The following is a 20,863-nucleotide window of genomic DNA, read 5'->3' on the forward strand; positions in this document are numbered from 1 at the left end:
TCTCCTGCTGGTAATAGCTTATCTAAAGTGGCCACTCTCCTTACAATGTGTATGATAATCAAGGTGGGCCATTTCCAGCACAAATCCAGGGTTTAACAAGAACGTCTGAGGGGGGGGGGGGGTTAGGAAAAAACAAGGGGAAATAGGTTACCTTGCATAATGACTTAGCCACTCCCAGTCTCTATTCAAGCCTAAGTTGATTGTATCCAATTTGCAAATGAATTCCAATTCAACAGTTTCTCGCTGGAGTCTGGATTTGAAGTTTTTTTGTTGTAATATCGCAACTTTCATGTCTGTAATCGCGTGACCAGAGAGATTGAAGTGTTCTCCGACTGGTTTATGAATGTTATAATTCTTGACATCTGATTTGTGTCCATTTATTCTTTTACGTAGAGACTGTCCAGTTTGACCAATGTACATGGCAGAGGGGCATTGCTGGCACATGACAGGCCTACAGACAGAAGCAAATACTCACCAGCAACCACATACCACACAACAGAACCACTAACCCAGGAACCTATCCTTGCAACAAAGCCCGTTGCCAACTGTGCCCACATATCTATTCAGGGGACACCATCACAGGGCCTAATAACATCAGCCACACTATCAGAGGCTCGTTCACCTGCACATCCACCAATGTGATATATGCCATCATTTGCCAGCAATGCCCCTCTGCCATGTACATTGGTCAAACTGGACAGTCTCTACGTAAAAGAATAAATGGACACAAATCAGATGTCAAGAATTATAACATTCATAAACCAGTCGGAGAACACTTCAATCTCTCTGGTCACGCGATTACAGACATGAAAGTTGCGATATTACAACAGAAAAACTTCAAATCCAGACTCCAGCGAGAGACTGCTGAATTGGAATTCATTTGCAAATTGGATACAATTAACTTAGACTTGAATAGAGACTGGGAGTGGCTAAGTCATTATGCAAGGTAACCTATTTCCCCTTGTTTTTTCCTAACCCCAACCCACCTCCTCAGACGTTCATGTTAAACCCTGGATTTGTGCTGGAAATGGCCCACCTTGATTATCATACACATTGTAAGGAGAGTGATCACTTTAGATAAGCTATTGCCAGCAGGAGAGTGGGGTGGGGGGAGGTATTTTTTCATGCTTTGTGTGTATAAAAGATCTTCTACACTTTCCACAGTACGCATCCGATGAAGTGAGCTGTAGCTCACGAAAGCTCATGCTCGAATAAATTGGTTAGTCTCTGAGGTGCCACAAGTCCTCCTATTCTCTAATGGTGTAGATCATCCTGGCTCCACCAAAGTCAATGGAGCTACACCAAACTGCATCCGCTGAGGATCAGGCCCATTGTTTTATTTCCTGAGGTTTCAATGCTGTATTCCAGCTGTGCCTCCTCTCTGCCAGGGCTGCAGACTCAGTGAAGCATGGGAGAATCGCACCAATTTGTTAGTTCTGCTCCACAGCCAACACCAGTGCTAAGGGATCTGGAGTCCGATGTGGTAATTCTGCGGGCGATAGTCAACGCAGCACTGAAAGCTGATCTCCTCTTCTGCCACTGGAGTATTGCCCATGCAGGGCTGGTTTATTTTTGTCAGTAGACCAAGCAGACATGACGCAGAAAGGAAGGTGCCTGAGGAAGCAGGTATGTGCAATAACAAGGTGCCATTTCCAGAGTCGTCATTCTGGCCGCAAGCAGCACTTCAAACGTGTCCCAAAGGTACTTGGGGCCCAGGTGTTACCAATTTAGAAACGTTCACTTTGGAGAATGGACTTGGACATGGAGATTTTCTTTCCCCTTCGGCAGTTTCTGGAGCTTTGTGACTTACAGGGAAGTTATCGGCTTCGTTAATGAAGCATATGAGATAGCTCCAGCAAATGCAGATGTCCAGTGCATATGGCTGGCTGTAAAGGAGCTGGGATGTGCCTGAAGTCCCATTCGTTTGACTGGCTGTTCCACAGAGAACTGGCTGCAGGACACACCCACACAGGTTCTGCTTACTGGTGGGAAAAATGATCTTTTGCCCATAGCTAACGGAAAGATCCTGGAAAAGTATTTGGTTCCCAGCAGGGTGGAGGCACTGGTTTAATATATCTGAATACTGTATATTTCAGTTACTCCCTTGCAAGGCCAATGGAAGTCAGTGGAAGTCAAGTTTACTTCTGTTATTCTAATACAGACACTGATAAATGTTATGAAGTTTTAAACATTGAAATTAATGTTAGTTTTCTTTGACTCATTTTAGATTTTCTTTTTAGCTTTTCCATTAGCAGTTTAACCACTCAGACTTTCTCAGTCAGGTTCAATGCACAGCTCAGTCTAACTGGCACTTTATACTTGGGTGGGCACACAGGACTGGAAGCACACACCGGCCAAGACTGTGGTTTATTGGCAGAGCTGTGGGAAGAGTGATCGGGAGAGGAACCAGGACTGCAATAGTAGGGGTTGCTATGAGTCAGAGGGAGGTGCACTGGGCAAGCTGAAACGGGGAGGCTTCCAAAGTGTCTACCCACAATATGCATGTAACTCAACTCCGTGCTGTCAGTCTCTCACTTTCATCATGACTGTTGTGCACTGGGCCTAGTATTTGTGTTTTGCATTTTTCACCATGTTCCCCCTAGTGATTCAGGGAGATATTTATGGGTCCAAAACCCGTATAATAAAGTTACTACTGTGTTCTACAGCAGTGGTCCCAAACACTGCAGCTCCCAGTCATGCTGCTGCAGCAATTTGTTCAGTTGCTATATGACATCAATGGAAATTCTGACCTTCCCAGGATATTTTATTTTCTGTAGAGTGGCCGCATGTTGAAGACACCAGGAGAGACTGGAGATCTGGAATTGTTTGAGGCAAACAAGGCTGAAAGCCCCAAGGACAAATGCAAACACGAAGGTTTATTTGGCATTTCTGGGGTAGCAAGATATTCAGGCTTGTCTGGGCACCTGCTGGCAATGGTCTGATTCTGATCTCATTTACACTGGTGTAAACTGGGAGTAGCTCCACTAAAGCTAATGGAGTAACACCGGTGTGAAACTAGAGTGAGCTCAGAATACACATGTCCTCTGAGAGCCTGATCCACAGTCCACTGAAGTCAGTGGAAATACTCCCATTGGTTTCAGTGGGTTTTGACTCAAGACCTGAATGCATAGTCCTAATATCATAAGCAATAGTAAAATAATCCAAGTTTCCCCTGGCCTATCCTGAATGCTGCCTGCCACATGCCATTTCATTTTACATGTCACAGTTTTTAATAATGCCTCCAAATTCTCTTGGCTAAAGAGGCTCTGGAGACACATCTGAAATAAAAGATTTCCTGTTTTCTCTTCTCCTTGCCTTCAGGTGTATCTGTATCGCAGTGAACTCTTCCTAAACACTAGTCTCTTCAGAGACATTCACAGCTTCATCTCCCCTAATCTAGATCCACCTTTGCCATCTCTAAATAATAATGCAATTACATAGTAAATGAGTAGTGGGGTTGTGCAAGCAGCAAATCTCTGTTCTGGTGATTAAAAAAAAATTAACCCCACTTATAGCTCAGTTCTGAGGCAGCAAAGCTTCCCGGACTGTAGCCATTATGTTTACAGAGTTCCCATTGACTTAAATAGAAAATCTATGCATGGAATAGCTGCAGTACTAGACCCTATAGATACAGTAGAACAAGTCTGCTAATATTGTCTCGCTATACATTGATATAGTGACTTCCATCCTGAAGGATCTACATTCTGGATAAGGATTTACACTCCTAAATGAGCCACCTCCTTGGCTGGCACATCAGAGGACTGAACTGGGAAGCCCCAGAGCTAAAAGCAAGAATTTCTACAGCTTAAGCTAAACACTAAACTGGCTGTTGCAACACAACCATATCCTCTGGGATAAGGGACATGTAGCACATGCTGACCAGTGGGTTACAAAAGCAAGCAGCATCCCACATTGATCCTGAGATATTTTATAGTCACCTTCTGGGGAAGAGATGGAAAAATTTCTTGGTTTCCCCCCGCCTTTGTGTTTGGCCCTAATCTTCCCCAAGTCAGTGTTCCCATCCCCAGTCTTTATTATCTGAAGGGGATTGGATAGCTTGGTGTGTCTGATTGAACCTTGAGCAGTTATTTCATCTCGGAATATAGAACCAAGGCAAATTCACATAGGAAAGAGCACTGGGTGGCAATGCTGCACGCTGGAATCTGATCTCAGTTATGCTGGTGTAAATGAGGATTTAAAACTCATGCCAGAGAGATCAGAATCAGAGCCAATAGGAAGTTCTACATAATTTCCACCCTTCAGGCTGGCTCACTACTCACTGATAGTTTTACACCAACAAAACCACTGATCTCAGCAGAAGTTGTAAAGCTTGAGTCGTCAGTGATCCCTCGGATTTTGAGGATGATGGTCTTCCATAAAATGATAGCTAGTTATTGCAACAAGATGATTGGGTCACAGTGAGGAGACGCTGCTTTGTTGCTGGTGATGAGAAGGGAAGATGCAATCTTGTGCTGGTCAACGAGAGGACATTGGGAATCACAGTGCATTGTGATGGGATGATGCACTGTTGACATGGGATAACCTAGCATTGGGTGGACACTGTATTACCATGCGACAGTGATGCCTTGAGGCGGATAATGCTACAATGTGTTGGGTCTAAGCTGCACTATAGCCATGATTCAGCAAAATATTTAAGCATGTACTCAAGAGTTTTGCCAAATAGGGGCGGACAAGTATGTGCTTAAGCAATTCGCTGAACTGAGGCCAATGGTAGAATAAAGCCGTGTTCCGATTGGGTATTATATTGCCTTGGGACTGCATTGCACTGCAATGACACACAAGTGTGGCATATCATCCTTAAGCTAAATCTGGGACTTCTTAATGCCCTGCAAGAGAGTATGGCTCAACATGAGCTAGACCCCGTGAAAGCTGGATTGTCTCACCAAAGTCAGGGTGGGTGGCAGCCATACTAGTCTCCTTGCTAACACTCCCAGATCATCTGCTCCTATAGCTGACCCACAGCCAGTTGTGTTTTCCAAAAGCTCTCTGCAGCCTCTGATGGGCAGTCTATTTCCTGGAACCCGGAGGAATAATGCCAGCTGAGAAGATGAATTACCAACCTCCAGTGAGGTGGTGGTAGGAGGTGGTGTATATATTACATCCCTAGATGTAGCATTCTGCCATTCAAAACAGCTCTCACGCATGGATAGCACAGGCTCTGCTCAGAACAGTACTAGATGGGGGGATTTTATTCAGGCAATGTCTGAAACTTATTTTTTGTTAAATTTAATGTTAATTAATTGTGCTCCCAGGGGTGAGCTGAAATGACCTCTATTTTTAATTTTTTCCCTTGAGAGGATGTCCTTAAACCCCTTACCATAATGATATGTTCCAAGCCTGGTAAAAAGCCAGTCTGGATTTATTATTCTGCCTCTCTCCTTGTCCCTTCTAATCCTAGTGAGAATGTTGCAATGACTGCTGGTTAGAAAATTAGTTAAGTGAACTGTACACTGTATTCTCCATCTGTATTTTTCCTTATTAGGAAGAAAATGTAGCTCTCGTCCCCTTCTCCTACCCCCCTGGTGGGAACCTTTAACAGCCTGTCGCACCTTGCTTGCAAAATGACGCACACCCCAAAGCCCTAAGGACACCTCCATTTCTAGAGCAAATGTTTTGTATCATGTTTGTAGGGAGAGGTTTGCCGGGACACGGGAATGGTTTGCTAATGATTGACTAGCACTAAAATAATATACCTCTAGGGGACAGTTCTGCACTGGAGAAGTGTGGGGCATGGACAAGGTGGCCATTCTGTTTGGGAAAGTGCATTGCATGGGTAGTTAAACACCCGATGGCATATATTTAAAACATTGCCGAAATGGACCCATTTACGTGATTGGTGAGATGCAGGGTATGCTATCATTATACAATATGATGTATTTCAACATGTTGTAAATCCAGTGGAGTCCACTTGTTCATATAGACCAGTTAAGGGAATGAATTTTCCCTAAAATAAGCTAAACCATTGTACAGTGCCCATTTTAAAAGAATATCTGACAAAAGAATAGACCCGTTAAGAGAATAAGCTCCTCGGGAGTTAAATAGAACAATTCAGGAGGAGGCTGACCTGATAAGAGCGGAGAGCTCTATTAAATGAAGCTATTCTTTGTACTCCAAATCCAAATATATCTCATAAGGGAGCAAAGCTTTCTGAAACAAATCCCTGTGACAGAAATAGAACTTAGGTGCAATGAGCTTGTCTGTTTAATGAATTCCCAGTATTCCCTCTATCAAGGGAGAGAACCCAAGCCTCGAAATTCAAAGTCAATTGTGGATCAGAATGAACACGAATAAAGTGTGAGGGGGCTCAGAGCAGGCATTTCAGTGTGTAGTCCCTCTCCAAAGCTTTTAAGTTATACCTTTTAATTAGAGGTGAATGGATAATTCACTGCAAACAATGTATACAATGATTTTAACCTCTCTTTCTGGCTTCCTGAATATCTGACTATGTGCCATGATTCAGGCCATATTTTTGACAACTAGTGCCTAAAATGCATCAGCAAAACCTTCTTTTGCCCTTGCAAACGAGTTATAGTACTTACCCTTGCAGTCACCCATTGGCAAACGTATCATTTATGGGCACAACTAAAGCACCAAGTCAGCATTTGAAAAGCTGGGTTCTGTAATAAGCCACCTGCTTCATGAGCAGAGCACAGTATGTGTCCTTTTGTTTTGAAAGAGATGTACTTAGGCACCAATGGGGGCCCTGCATGGAGGGAAGGCTGGGTGGGTTTGCTGACCATGTTTTGACTCAGATCTTGAGCTCAGTGCTGTAAATTGTCTGTGAAATAAGGGTCAGGAACCTAGAGCTCAGCCTAGGGCAAATCACGAGTGTTTTTGTCCTGGGAGCATCCAGGCTTGCATGTATAAATGTATTAGCTAACTCACAGTAGGTGGCAATCAATTAACTCAAATTAAAACGCACCAGCGTGGACAAACCCATGGAATTCAAGGGCTTGCAAACTTCTTGAGCTCTGTTCTGGGTTCAAAATATTAGTCTGAGTTTAGGAACCTTCTTGCCCTGTTACTTAAACAGGCAATGGAGCCTTTTACCAAAGGTGATTAAATTATTTTTATAAACATAGTTTTACCCAAATAGGCAGCCTGTTCTATGTAGTAGGGATAGAATAACACTCCTGACCACCCCAACCACAAGCTAGGCTGGCATGACTGGACAGACGGTAAGAACTGCTTATGTCATCATTCACAATTCTCTTGCTTACCCCCAGCTGCTTTATTACTCCACTGGATCTTTTCTCACTCTCCCTTTCCTTTCCTTTTCTATTCCTCCAAAGCAGAACATAAAACCCACAATAGTAGCATTCAAGTAGAGCTTAGGAACCTGTAGTGTTCAGATGGGTTTGTTGTTAAGCCAAAATCATTTCCCCCTAGGAGCCCACTCTGAACATCCATGTTGTGAATGTTACTACGCTGATTACTGTTGTCTCACTGTTACCGTGTGCTCCCCTGGTCTGTTTATTGCACCACGTGTTGTCTCTTGTCTTACAGTTGATTTGTAAGTTCTTTGGCACAAGGAGCATCTTCTTGTTTTAAGTCTGTACAGTGCCTAGCACAATGGGACTGGGACCTCTAGGTACTCCCAGTGTAACCCACACACCTTCTGGGTATGGTGTTCTGCCCCATCTAGTGGCACCGAGACCACTTAGAGAGAGATGTAAAATGAGTCTGCTCTACAGCCTTAGCTAACAACCTATTTATTTGATCACTCTCACTTTAGATAAGCTATTAGCAGCAGGAGAGTGGGGTGGGAGGAGGTATTTTTTCATGCTTTGTGTGTATATAAAAAGATCTTCTACACTTTCCACAGTATGCATCCGATGAAGTGAGCTGTAGCTCACGAAAGCTTATGCTCAAATAAATTGGTTAGTCTCTAAGGTGCCACAAGTACTCCTTTTCTTTTTGCGAATACAGACTAACACGGCTGTTACTCTGAAAGCTAACAACCAGTTGGCTTTTAGCTCATGCACTATGCTCCAGAGATGCCAGGTTCGATCCCGACGACCAGGGTCTGTCAGTGTTACACCAGTACACATGTAATGGGCCAGTGGTGCATCGCCCTTTTAAGGTTCTGATCCTGCACCTGTGAAGTTAATGAGAGCTTTGCTATTATTTCAATAGCCACACAATCAGACCCTGAATATCCCCCACAAGCCTGCCTGGCAGTGGGCACTGCCTGAGCCAGCCTCTGAAAAGGAGTTGGTTTTATTGAAGGGACATTGGAGTGAGGATAATTGAAGGACTGCTGAAAGATGCCAGAGTGACCACTCTGGAGGCTTCCAAACAGGGACAGCAGCAGCAGGGGGACACACACACACACAAATCCTAGTTCCCCACCCCTCATTGTCCCTGGTTCTTTAGAATGAAGGGATAAGACTGGTAAAGCTTCCTAATCGGTCACCACTGCTATTGTATGCATGTCAACAGTAATTCAAGGGCATGACCTTCCTCCTGCTGGTATGTCCCTTTCCTGTCAATTACATCAGCCCAGGGCATGCATTTCACGAGGATTGTTGTACTTCTTGGGCAGCTTGAGGTCACTTGGCTTTTGGCTTCCTACTTCACACCACCACCAAAAGCATCCCTAAGAAAGGCATGGCCTGTCAGGTCTTATAACTTAATTAATTTCTGATTGCTGAGCAAAACATAGGCCCACCTCTCCTGGAACACCTCTGCTGCTCTCATTGGGGGGAGGCAGGGAGAGACTGATCTGTGTATTTGTATTTCATGTGCTGGCATTTGTTTGAATTTTGCCTGATTTCTCTGGCCTTAATGCCTCAGGGAATAATGTATGGGTCCAAAACAATATAGACTCCTAGAAATGTAGGACTGGAACGGCCCTTGAGAGGTCATCTAATCCAGCCCCCTGCACTGAAGCAGAACTAAGTATTATCTAGACCATTCCCGACAAGTGCTTGTCTAACCTGTTCTTATCAAATATGAGATCACGTGTCCTCACAGAAGTGTTCCTGGATGGTGGAATTAACATGGTGAGACCAGATAACGCATTATTTTGTGCTGTAAAAATAGTTTCCTAAGGCAAAAAAAGCCCATGGTTAACATGAGTGCAATTGGATACCAAGATATTTGGGCTTATTCAGCTCCTGTGATGGCTAACTGCTCAGCCCTGCATTTTAGATACAATGGGAATCTATCCTCTCTTATGCACAGGGGAAGACTCCTTTGCACTGATCTCCATAAAGTAGCAGAATATTATAGACAATCTCATGAGATTTCTCCAAGTCTGTCATTTGTTTCACTCAGAGATCCCATAAAATATTACTACCGCTATGTATGTCCCACCCAGGATTAGACTCCGATTACCCTGGGCTCAGAGCCACCAAGACCCTCCCATTTGTAGCCAGATCAGCTATATTCACATTATTGTGCAACATTTGGTACTGACTCTTTGTTTTTACCCAGCAGCTAAAAGCAGAGGAACAGCTGTCCACTACTTGCTTTCTGAAGGGACATCCGCTCTCTTGGGCATTCTGTAGTCAGTCTTTAGTGGCAAGAGTCAAGGCAAAGTTACACTATACTTTTGATGCTGGGTGAGGAGAGGAGCAGGTAGCTGAGCATACAAGTTATTCAACTTGTTAGCTGAAGAGAACTGGTTAGTATCACTGAGATTTACCCAGGGTTTCCCATTGCAGCCCCATGAGAATTACTGCAGAGTGGTTACCAGTGGCGTGCCATGACAGTTCTAGCAAAGCATTCAACAACTCACTTGCATGTCTTAGGTGATCCAAAATGGTGTCCTCCACCAGGGCTAGATTGAATTGTTCCACAGGCTGGATCCAACCCATGGGCCAGCCAGTCGGGTGTGCAAGTCATGCCTAGATGGGACACTACCAGTTGTCACAGAAGCCCACAAACTGTTTCCTACCAGCAACTAGAGATGCAAGTTGTTTCATGCAAGCAGACATTACTTATCTTCAGTTTCAAAACAAGAACTAGTGAACAACCCTAAGCAGTTTTAAGATGGAGTTTGATAAGATTATGAAAGTGGTTATATGCTAGGGTTGCCTGTGATAGCAGGGGACTGGATGGCCCGTAAGGTCCCTTCCATAGGTTGCTAACTGCTCCAGACTCCCCACTGGCCTTCAGCTGACCTGAGCAGGATTTTTTTTCTCTTTAGATTAAAAAAATTGCTTGAGAAACTGTTTCCTTTCTCTGTAATGTTCACACACCTGCTCTCTTCCTGGTCCCCTTCCAAAGCAGAAATACCACCAAGAAATACTGTGCATAGCATATTTCTAAATCGATGGACATATACCTCAAGATTTCCATCCACCTAGGCACCTTCAGAGTCTGATCATGCACCATTTGATGCCAATAGGAGGTTTACCATCAGCTCTCAATCACAGCCACCAAGTGCCCTTTGCTGCAGTATCCCAGTGCTAGATACAGAACTCCAAATGTAAACATAATCTTGCCTCCTCTCCAGTTCACCCAATCTCATATCATTTTCATAGAATCATAGAATATCCGGGTTGGAAGGGACCTCAGGAGGTCATCTAGTCCAACCCCCTGCTCAAAGAAGGACCAATCCCCAATTTGTGCCCCAGATCCCTAAATGGCCCCCTCAAGGATTGAACTCACAACCCTGGGTTTAGCAGGCCAATGCTCAAACCACTGAGCTATCCCTCCCCTTTAAATGTCATTGAATCTAGCTACGTGCATAAACTATGGTCCTCTGCACCCTAGTCTCTGAGCACCTCACAGTCATTAATGGGTTTTACCCTTATAATATCCTCATTTCACAGCTGGGAAAGTGAGTAGCCCACAGTCACATAGCCCACAGGGAGCCTGTGTCAGAGCTGGGTATTGAATCCATGTCTCCTAAATTCCACTGAAACACTCTACCCAATACCCAATCCTATCTCCCCTGATCTACCCAATACCCAATCCTATCTCCCCTGGTCTTCCTTCTCCTAGTCCACTTCCTCCTCCTCTTTATCATTTGCCCATCCCATTTCCATTTCCATCTCCATCTCCAGACAAGAGAGGTCAGGAGACGCTTGGAATATGCTTTGGCTATCTGGGCTCATAGGTACTTGACTCCAAACAGAACCTCCCAATATCTTGAGGATGCACATCCATAATCTGTCTGCTGAGCCACCGGCCTACTGAAATGTCTCATCTCTGATTCAGCAGATTAGCTCCTGGAAATGTCAGAGAGAGGCTACAGATGGCTGCTCTGTGGGGAGAAACTTCCCTGCTAGCCCTGGAAGTTGTTGAACACTGGACCCCAAAAGGGATACTCCACAGTTCATGGCATAAAGGGAGTTGCCTTCTAAGGCTATTACTGCAAAAACACCCCTATGAGTTCTGTTCACTGCAGTCAGTTAACAGAGCATCCACTCAGGCACACAGCCTCTTGGTTCAGTGTTTCTTTTTTTAATTTTGATAACGGATCGGAGTCAAATTAACAACATCTGGCAATTAGTGCATCTCAGTGCTACTCACCTCTGCAGCAAAGTTCTCGATGTTTGACTTTAATTTTAAATGGGTGGCTGTCAGAGAGAATTAAATGGTGCCTAAAGAAACACACAGACATTATAATTAAAGACACGCCAGCCTTGACAGGTAGCTAGAACTAAGTTCAGAATTTCAACTTTTAATAGGAAATCATCTTCAATATACATGTGTGTATGCACACACTTTTCTGCTTCCTTGCTGATCTAGCCCCAGACATTTTTTATGGCTCCACACTTGCAATTAGTTTTCTCCTGGTCTACCAGGTATCAATTGTGATCTGGCCAGTACTGCAACAGAGGCTCTTTTATCTGGGGATATAACACAACCCCATTAACTACAACTCTGCATGTTTCTGGTGATCTGTTCTGAATAACAATCATGATGTTAATTAAAGGATAACACACAAGGAGGAGTGCGTATGTTCCAGGGTATCAGTGCACTCTGGGGGCTGCATAGGTGCCAGTCCGGGGCAACAGACATGCTTGCTGTAGCAAGTACCATTGGCACCATCCCAGCACTGGGCAACATACTCGGGTAGAAATGAAGTTCCAGATTATTAGGATTTCCTCACAGGGCACACACTTCTCATGGTGTCATACCCACCTTCTAGCAGTGTGTTATCACTTCTCATTATGCCCATCTGTCTAATTTAGGCAGGGCCTAATCCTTTTCACTTCAACTCACAGGTATCCACATCATCAAAATCACCAGCATAGCAGGCACCGTCAGGAGACTGAATAGGACCGAGTCTGTGCTCCCATGTCACCTGCTGAGAATGAGAGAGTTGCTTCAGAGCAGTGTTTAATGGAGGCGCTGCATAGGGGAAGCCTGCCTTGTCACTGACCATATGATTAAAAAGAGGAATTCAATCTCGGGGCTGGCAATCGAGTGCATTCCATGTGGTTGGCTTGGAAGTGTATAACTCTAGAGTATATGAGGTCCCAACCTGGGAAAAACTTCTTTTTGGGCTGAAGAATGCAGATTCAGGTCCACCAAAACCTTCCACAAATTCATGTCAAATTTCCTAAATTGTTTTGGTAAAAAAAACCCCCAAAAAACAGAACTTCTAAACATTTTGTTTCAACACTTTTGAAATTAGCATGTTGATTTTTCAATTCAAAATAATGTTTTTGTTTGGAAAAAGAAAAGGAGTACTTGTGGCCCTTAGAGACTAACCAAGTACCACAAGTACTCCTTTTCTTTTTGCGAATACAGACTAACCCGGCTGTTACTCTGAAACCTGTCATTTTGTTTGGAAAGTTACTTCAATTTCATTTAAAATGTTTTCACACTTTTTAAAAAGCTTAAATGAAATGAAACATTTCAGGTCAAACAAAATGTTTTATTTGACTCAAATCAACTTTTTTTTCAACTTTTGGGTTTGCCAAAAATATCAAAACATTTTTGTTTGGGGTCGACCTGAAACAATTTTTTCCCCAGCTTTTCAGAACAGGGAGCAAACCAAAAAAATCAGTTATTCAAACAGTCTTAATGAGGTCACAGGTTCAAATCCCCTGAAAGTCTCTTAGAAATAGGTGTTAATCTTATGCCTTTTGTAGCTTTTCCATCCACTAGCCCAGAATTTAAATAGCCTAGCACCTTGTAACACTATGAAAAGCCAAATGGCACAAAGCTGTGAGGTGCTAAGTATCCCTAGCTCCCATTGACTGAGCCAACATCTTTACTGGCATTGAGCAGCAAACTACTCCATGAGTAGTCCAATTCATACTCTTGAGGGCATTCTGCACCAAAAAAAAATTTCTGCACACAATATTTTAAAATCCTGAAAATTTTATTTGTCAAATAAATGTGGAGGCTTCAGCGTGGCAATGGAGAGCACAGGCCACTGGCTACACAGCTGTGGGAGATCACAGTACAGCTCCCCACCCCCGGGACACGGATTCAGCAGTGAGGCTGAACCCAATCCTGACACAGCGCAAGGATCAGGCCTGCCCCAGAAACACCCCAGGGCCCTGCCCTTCTGTGCCAGGTGCACCAGGTGTGGGCAGGCAGGCTCAGCAAGGCAGAATCCCAGTGTGGAGGGGCTTAGTGGGGGGGATGCAGTTGAGAGGGTTCTGTGTGGGGCAATCTGGGTGCAGGTGGCTCAGTGGGGGATCCGGGAGCGGGGGGGTCAGGCTGCACAGGGGCTTGTTGGGGGCTCTGGGTGCAACAGTCATGGATCTCTGCAGGGGAACCTAGGTGACAGTGGTTGAGGCTCAGCGGGGGGGGGTCTGGATGTTTGGGGTATAGAGCTCAGCAGGGGGGTCTGGGCATGGGGGGCTCAGTGGGATAGGAATCCAGGTGCAGCTGGTTGGGGCTTGGTAAGGTGGGGATCCGGGTGGCTCGTTGGGGTGATCCAGGTGAAGGGGGAATAGGGCTCATCAGGAGCGGGAAAGGGGTTCTGGCTACTGGGGTGGGGGGTGAGGTTTAGCAGGAAGGTCTGGGTATGAGGGGTCTGGATGCACGGGGGTTGGGTGGATGGGGGAACAGCTCCCTGTACAGTGATCCCTCCCACTGCAGCTGAGCAGTGATGGGTGCAGGAAGCATGGGATGGGGGGAGTTTGCAGAGCTTCCTACAGCTGAGGGATACATCTGGGGGTGGGTCTGACACAGGCCCAGATGCTGTGCAGGGGAAAAGGAAGACCCATCCTCCCTAGCCCAGCCGGGATTAACAGCTGAGCCCGATGTAGGGTAGGAGCCACCAGCCGGGTCTTCCCCAGTCCCTCCCCATTCCCCACAGTGATTTACGTCTCTGCCGGCTGCCCTGGGCACCCGAAACATACTGCTGGGGAGGGTCGCATGACTGCTCTTGTGGCTTCCCTTTGCTTCCCCGTCAGAAAGTCGTTTTTCTGTAGGGAAGCAAAGAAATCTGTGGGGAACATAAATTCTGCGCATGTGCAGTGGTGCAGTATTCCCCCAGGAGTAAATTCATTTCAGTGAGGCCAGTTCTGAGCAAGGTACTGCTGACCTTGAGTAAAGGTGTTAGAATCTGGCTCTCAACTTTTAAGTTAAGGCAAGTCTTTGGAGTAATCACCCTTCCTGGTGCGGCATGGCTTACACTGAATATGCAAGATGCCTACTGGGCTTGATTCTGATCTCAGACCAGTGTAAATGGAAAGTACCTCCATTGAAATAATTGGAATTAGACTGTTGTAAAACCTGCATGAGATCAGAATCACGTCCATTTAGTATAACCCAGGGGCTTTGAATACAAGATCGAATGGTTTGAAAACTTGCTTTTATTCCCCTTCCTTCTTCCTGCTGTCTGACTTCTTTGGCAAAAATGTAAAGTGAATGTGATGCAATTTTTGCCTGGCTTTCTAGAGGGGAGAAAAAAACCCCAACAGATGATGGGAATCTGGGAGTGTGTGTGAAGGAATGAGGTGCTTGTAAAGTGAGCACAGTCACCTTCATTTCCATGAATGTCTCCTGGTCAAAACATGATATTTGCTACTGATTTCTCCGCTTACACATGGTGGTGACAGATCTAATTATAACATAAAATAGGCCTGCCTCAGAGAAGCAAAGAGCCAAATTCGTCATGAGTCCAATCCAGGATTCTCTTCATCCCATACATAGGGTTGTGGGAAGTCGTGGAGACCGGCATTGGGGTGTCATGGGGTTTGGTGCAATGAAATTTAACCAGCTCATCATGCGGCAGTCAAGCAGGCTGAGATATCACCTTGGCAATCAGAATGTCCTCAGCCAGCTGTGTTCTTCATTAGGGGAGAACTCAGAGCTGAGCAGATCAGTGGGATGATACGGCAGAGTAATCATCCCACCATCTCCCCGTCTCTCTGCAGCCGAGTGGTAGTAGGGAAGATAAGATGTGTTCAAAGGAGAGTGAAGCTAGAAAAAACACTGAGGGATGGAGCTTCCCATCTCTCTTTCTCTCCTACATTTTCGTGGGCTTCCTACCTCCACACCCTTTTATTTGTCTTCCTCTCTTTCTTCTTCCCTCTCCTTTTTTCCTACGCTCCTCCCCACTTACTCACCCTGTCTCTGATGGATGGAACCATTAGTGGAATCACTGTAAATAATGTGTAAAGTAAGAAGTTACAACGAGGTATCTCATTAAAGCCGCTTCACTCATCTTACTTCCCAATTAATGTGTAAGGCTTCACTGGAAAGCAGTGACAATATGTCACAGCGGCTCACTGTGGCACGCGACAGAAAGTTAATAACCCACTGGCCCTTAAAGGGACCCTATATTGTCAGCAGCAGAAGAGTAAATAAACCTGGGTTTTGGGTAGGCTTTTTGGTTTAGTTTGGGGTGGTTTTTTTTTTTCCTTTTTCCTTCTTCTCTGACCTCAATTCATGGCAAGAATGAATGAGTTTGTGCCAAAATAACATCTCATAAAGCAATCCTGCCTCTGAAACCAAGTGAGACTGGTGTCACCCAAAGGATGCTGGGATTTTCAGCAACATGACAGAACTGATCCATTCTCCCACCCTGTAAATATTAGAGCGCAGGAAAACCCTGCCTCCTTAGCTCCCGTTCTGCTTCTCACCTCTGCTCCTGGCCCCACCTTTTTTTAATATGTGTCCCTTGTGCTCTTTTCTTCTTAGGATTTTGTTTTCTCTGAGCCCCTAAATGCAACTGTACAGCATCAGTCTAGGGGAAAGGCTCCTTTCACGTGTAGTGGCTTGATTTGTCATTACTGTCACTTTCCTCCTTTGCAGGGGTGAGGTTATGTCTGCCTTTCATTCCTCTAAGTATCTTTTCCTTTTTTGGGTGCATTTGGAGTTCTTTACTGTTGTGTTTGCAGACAAGGGATCTGGATCAGGGCAAGGTCAGGAGGAAGCAGGAAGTTACTTAGTGGGCCAAATTCTGGTTTCAAACCCAATGGTGTAAATCTAGAGTGACTCCACTGAAGTCACTGAAATTGTTCCGATTTACCCCACTCTCACTGAAAGCAGAATTTGACCCATTGGTTTCATCAGTGCTGTTTCTGCAGCGTAACTGAGCTCAGAATCTGGTCTACTGTGTGACTTGTCTCTTCTAACCATGCTCAGTATTGAATAAACAGCTGGTTACCTGAGCTCCTGTCTCTGTACTTATATCCAACATAATAATTGGCAGGGGGTATAGAAAATTTACACACACAACCTTTGTTTTTAAAAGTTTCAAAAGTTGTCTTGTGACTGGAGGATAGGACTGAGGAGCTAACACTATGGGTTGTAAGCCCAGTTCTGCCACTGCTTCATTGTGTGACTTTAGGCAAATCATTTATTAACCAGTTTTGGCCTCAGTTTTCCCATCTGCAAAAGACTAAAAAGGCTCATCCATGTTGCCTAATTATTGCTGTAATGTTTGTAAAATTCTTTGAGCTCTTTGTCTCAAGGGCACTATAGAAGCACAAGGTATTATTGTTGTGACTATTTGGATATGTTGTTTATACTGATAATACAAGGATGAGTATAAATGTGCCGTTATAAGATAAGGTAAATTCAGGATGAACAACAAAAAAGGCTTCCCAGCAATGAAATCTGCCAGTCTCCGGCATAGGCTCCTGAGAGAAGCGACAAGTCCCTTTAAAATACAGCTGGACGCAGCACTCCAGAATACACAAAAGATGCACTGCCCAGGCAGGGTGGACAAAGGGGACCTAATAGATCTTTGCTGCCCCTCACACCTAGGAGGGCTAGTAACCCTTTGCAATTGCATGGTTGGCATCAGTAGAGCCATTTATAACTCTTGTGGGCCATGACTGCCGCCTCCAGCAGAACAACAACAACATAGCACTTTACATCTTCAAAATGATCCTCACACACTAACGGGGCAGCTGGGAGATGGGGGGTACTAGGCATTTGCTGCCCCTTGCCAGGTCCCACCCCCTGGGCACACCCTGCCATCTGACGGCCTCCTGCTGGAAAAGAAGAGAAGTGAGTTCAGAGCTCCGGGGGATGCATAGAGAGGCCTCCCATGATCAGCTGCAGGCAGAGCTAGCAAGAGCTGATCCTCCAGTCAGAGCCCAGCAGACCCGATAAAAAGGGCTGGCTGCTTCTACTGGGGGCCTGTGCTGGGTGAAGCCAGAGAAGGAAAGGAAGGATCTCCCTGCCCTAATCCAAGTAACCTGGCCCAGTCAAGGCCTCACCTTGACAACATTGTCTCTGTGAGCACTAGTGTTTATATTATGGACTTTATTGCCTGGGTGACTATTTTGAGTTGAGATTTAATTTGGTTTTCTGTATACTTTCTGATTGTGTTAATTTGTTTTCTTTTCTTGTTACAGTAGGAAAGACCTTGCTGAAAGAGACTTGTTTTTTTCCTCTGCGTCATTGGCTTCTACTCACATACACTGACGTAGAAACACCCCTGCCATGTGCTGCAGTGGACAAATGGTAATTCCAGCTGCAGGGAAACTTCCATTTATGGGGAAATTATCTTGAGAAAGAAACTCTAGAGCAGGGATCTCAAACTCTAATCACCACGAGGGCCACCTGAGGACTAGTATATTAGCCCGAGGGTCGCATCACTGACACCTTTTCATACAACAATACAAAAGTACAGTCAAAAATGAAAAAAATGAAGAGTAATATAGTACGCTATTAAAAGTCAATGTATTAACTTTTTTACAACTATAATGCCAAGAGGGGTTTTAATAAAATATAAACAGTAATGCAGCTCACTCAAATGACAAAACATGCATTTACTTTTAGAATTACTTCGGTTAAAGCCCCCACAGCCACCGCCCCCACTGTACCCCTTCCATGAGGCCCCACCCCTGCCCCGCCTCTTGCCACCCCTCTCCCGCCCCTATTCCAACTCATTCCCCAAAGTCCCTGCCCCAATTCTGCCCCATTCCAACCCCTTCCCCACATCCCCGCCCCAGCCCTGCCTCTTCTCTGCCTTCTCCCCTGAGCACACGGCTCCTTGCTCCTCCCCGCTCCCTCCTGGAAAGTCCTAAGCACTGCCAAACCCCTACTCTAGGTAAAGTTCCCTCTCAGAGGATTGAACTGCACACATGGACAAGAGCCTGGAGAGGCCATAAGTAGACTCTGGGAAGGGAAGAAGGAAGGTGGGCCTGACCTGCAGCCCCAGAGCCCTCACAGGCAATCACACAGTGGCATGAAGATGGAGGGAAAGGGAGACTAGCCCTCTATGTTAGAAGAGCATGTAGCAACTCATGGAACAGCCAGTGGGAAGAAGAGGTCAGTGCTGGGGCGCAGAGTCAAGCTACATCCTTGGCATACCATGTCCCAAGAGCACTCCAGAGGCATTCGCAATGCCAGGAAGGGAATCAGAGCTCCGTGTGCCGCTGTACCATTGGCATTCCAGTGCAGACCTCACGCAAGAACAATAATGGGAGGAAGCACCATCCAGGGTTTTAAAGCAGAGGAACTGATAAACAGGTCTCCTGGGTTCTATTCTGTGCTCTGTCATTCACCCACCATGTAACCGGAGGCCTCTTTGTGCCTCTGTTCACGCATCTGTGTATGGCAGTTGATGATACTGACCCTACCTCCCAAAGCTGTTGAGGTTAATTAAGGAGTGTTTGCAAGTTGCTTTGAGATCCCCCATGAAAGGCACAACAGAAATGCAAACTGCATACAAAGCTTTTTTCCCCTTCTCTCCCCAGGCTCAAATACATTATTGATTTGCTCATTTAACAGGGGCCACTTGTCAAAAGCATAATAGCATTAGCAATACTTGACGTAATAGGGGAATGGAGAGGTCCATGATTAAGTTTAGACAGTCTTGTCTGACTTAGCTAATTGGTTAAATACATTTGCTTACACGTGCAGCTTTGGGCTTTTGGCTTCAATAAGATACAATTCTAATTAAAGCTCAGAGTTGGCCAAATATTTGTTTTCTGAGTATTTTCTTTAATCACGTAATTCATATTCTGCTGTGAGAAGGATTCTGGGAACAGTTGAGACCTGGAATCTTTTCCCTATGGAGAAATTTCTGGGGAGATTGAAAAGGGCTAACATTGAGAAGAGATGGTTTTTTAAAATCCTTCTAACCAGAGGGGGCAAGAAAATGGACCGGGGTGGATTGAGAGAAGATGGAAGCCTTCTAGAAATCTGGGTCTAAAGCAGAATCAGCTCCATGGTGAGTGAAAGGCCTTGCAAGGCTGATGAAATATTTATTGAAGTGATTTTTTTTCCCAAAGGAAGAAGGATGGCCCAGTGGTGAGGGCACTAGCCTGCTCAAGAGACCCAGGTTCAATACTCTGTCTCAGATGCCCTAAGTGACCTTGGTCATTTTGCTTAGGGCCATATTTTTAAAGGTCTTTAGGCACCTACTGGAATTTTTCCAAAGCACGTAGGTGCCCAATTCTCATGCCTAGGTTCTTCTGAAAATGACTAAGTACTGAGCTGCATCTTTGGGTGCCTTTAAAAATCTGTCTTAGTCTCCCTGTCCCTCGGTTCACCATTTGTAACTTGGGAATATAATAGCACTTTCCTACCTCACCGAGTTTGAGAATAAATGCACTACAGATTGTGAGGCACTCCGACACTGTAGTGATGGGAGGGCACATAAGATAGAGGGGCAACCTGGATCTCCAGTTTGGTTGTCTGACAAGATAATATAGTTGTTTCAAATGTTTTCCTGTAACCATGCTGTTCGCAAATAGCCAGGTGAACTCTTCCCAAAATTCAGCAAGGGGTGCAAATTGGCTGAGTGGAGCTGCCAGAGGAATTTAGCATATAAGTGGATCAGACAGGCAAATCATCCATTTTGTCTGCCCTCTGTGACATTTCCCAGGAGAATGAGACAGGTGGGCAGTTTTCATGTTTAGCCTTGGGACTGGTGCACTGGTCAGTCAAAGCACCCAGAATGTTCAGTAACTCGTCTGGATGGTATGAATAACTAATTCCACTTCTCCAGGCTGGAACTTGGTTGTCCAAGGTCATTGACAGCAATATTCTTCTTAGCTTCTTTCTCCTAGAATTGTTACCATTTAGACTTTATCCTCTAGCACACAGTCACTAGGTCAGTCGTAGGGTCATGCACAGATGCCATCCTGTCGTCGTGCAGTTGTCAAAACACAATGCAAGGACTTTTTCCCAGCAGGACATTCTTGGGCTGTTGTAAAATCCTCTCTCAATCATGCCTCCACAGAGCCACACTGTAGGAGTCACATGCCTGGCCACATGGCCACAGAATTGCTTTCAGCTAGGGGGTATGTATATCCCTTGAGCCCAACATTCTCCTGTCCATGGGTATAAATATAACATGGGATCTGACCACCCCAGCATTCCTCTCTTCCTACGGGCTTGAGGAGTTGAAGCAGAGGGGAAGGGGGGGGGGGGTCATCATGCCATGGCTCTTTGGAGGCAGTATATTCAGAGAACAAGAGTTAACGGTGATAAGTAACACCTCTTGCTAAGCCTA

General features: G+C 45.1%; 1 pseudogene; it reads left to right on the forward strand.

Annotated features, from left to right (window-relative positions):
• LOC140915162 (large ribosomal subunit protein bL35m-like) overlaps positions 1-20,863 on the forward strand; it is a 173,312-nt pseudogene that overhangs the window by 34,107 nt on the left and 118,342 nt on the right.

This window comes from Lepidochelys kempii, chromosome 7, assembly GCF_965140265.1.
Source record: "Lepidochelys kempii isolate rLepKem1 chromosome 7, rLepKem1.hap2, whole genome shotgun sequence".
In the NCBI taxonomy this organism is placed as follows: Eukaryota; Metazoa; Chordata; order Testudines; family Cheloniidae; genus Lepidochelys; species Lepidochelys kempii.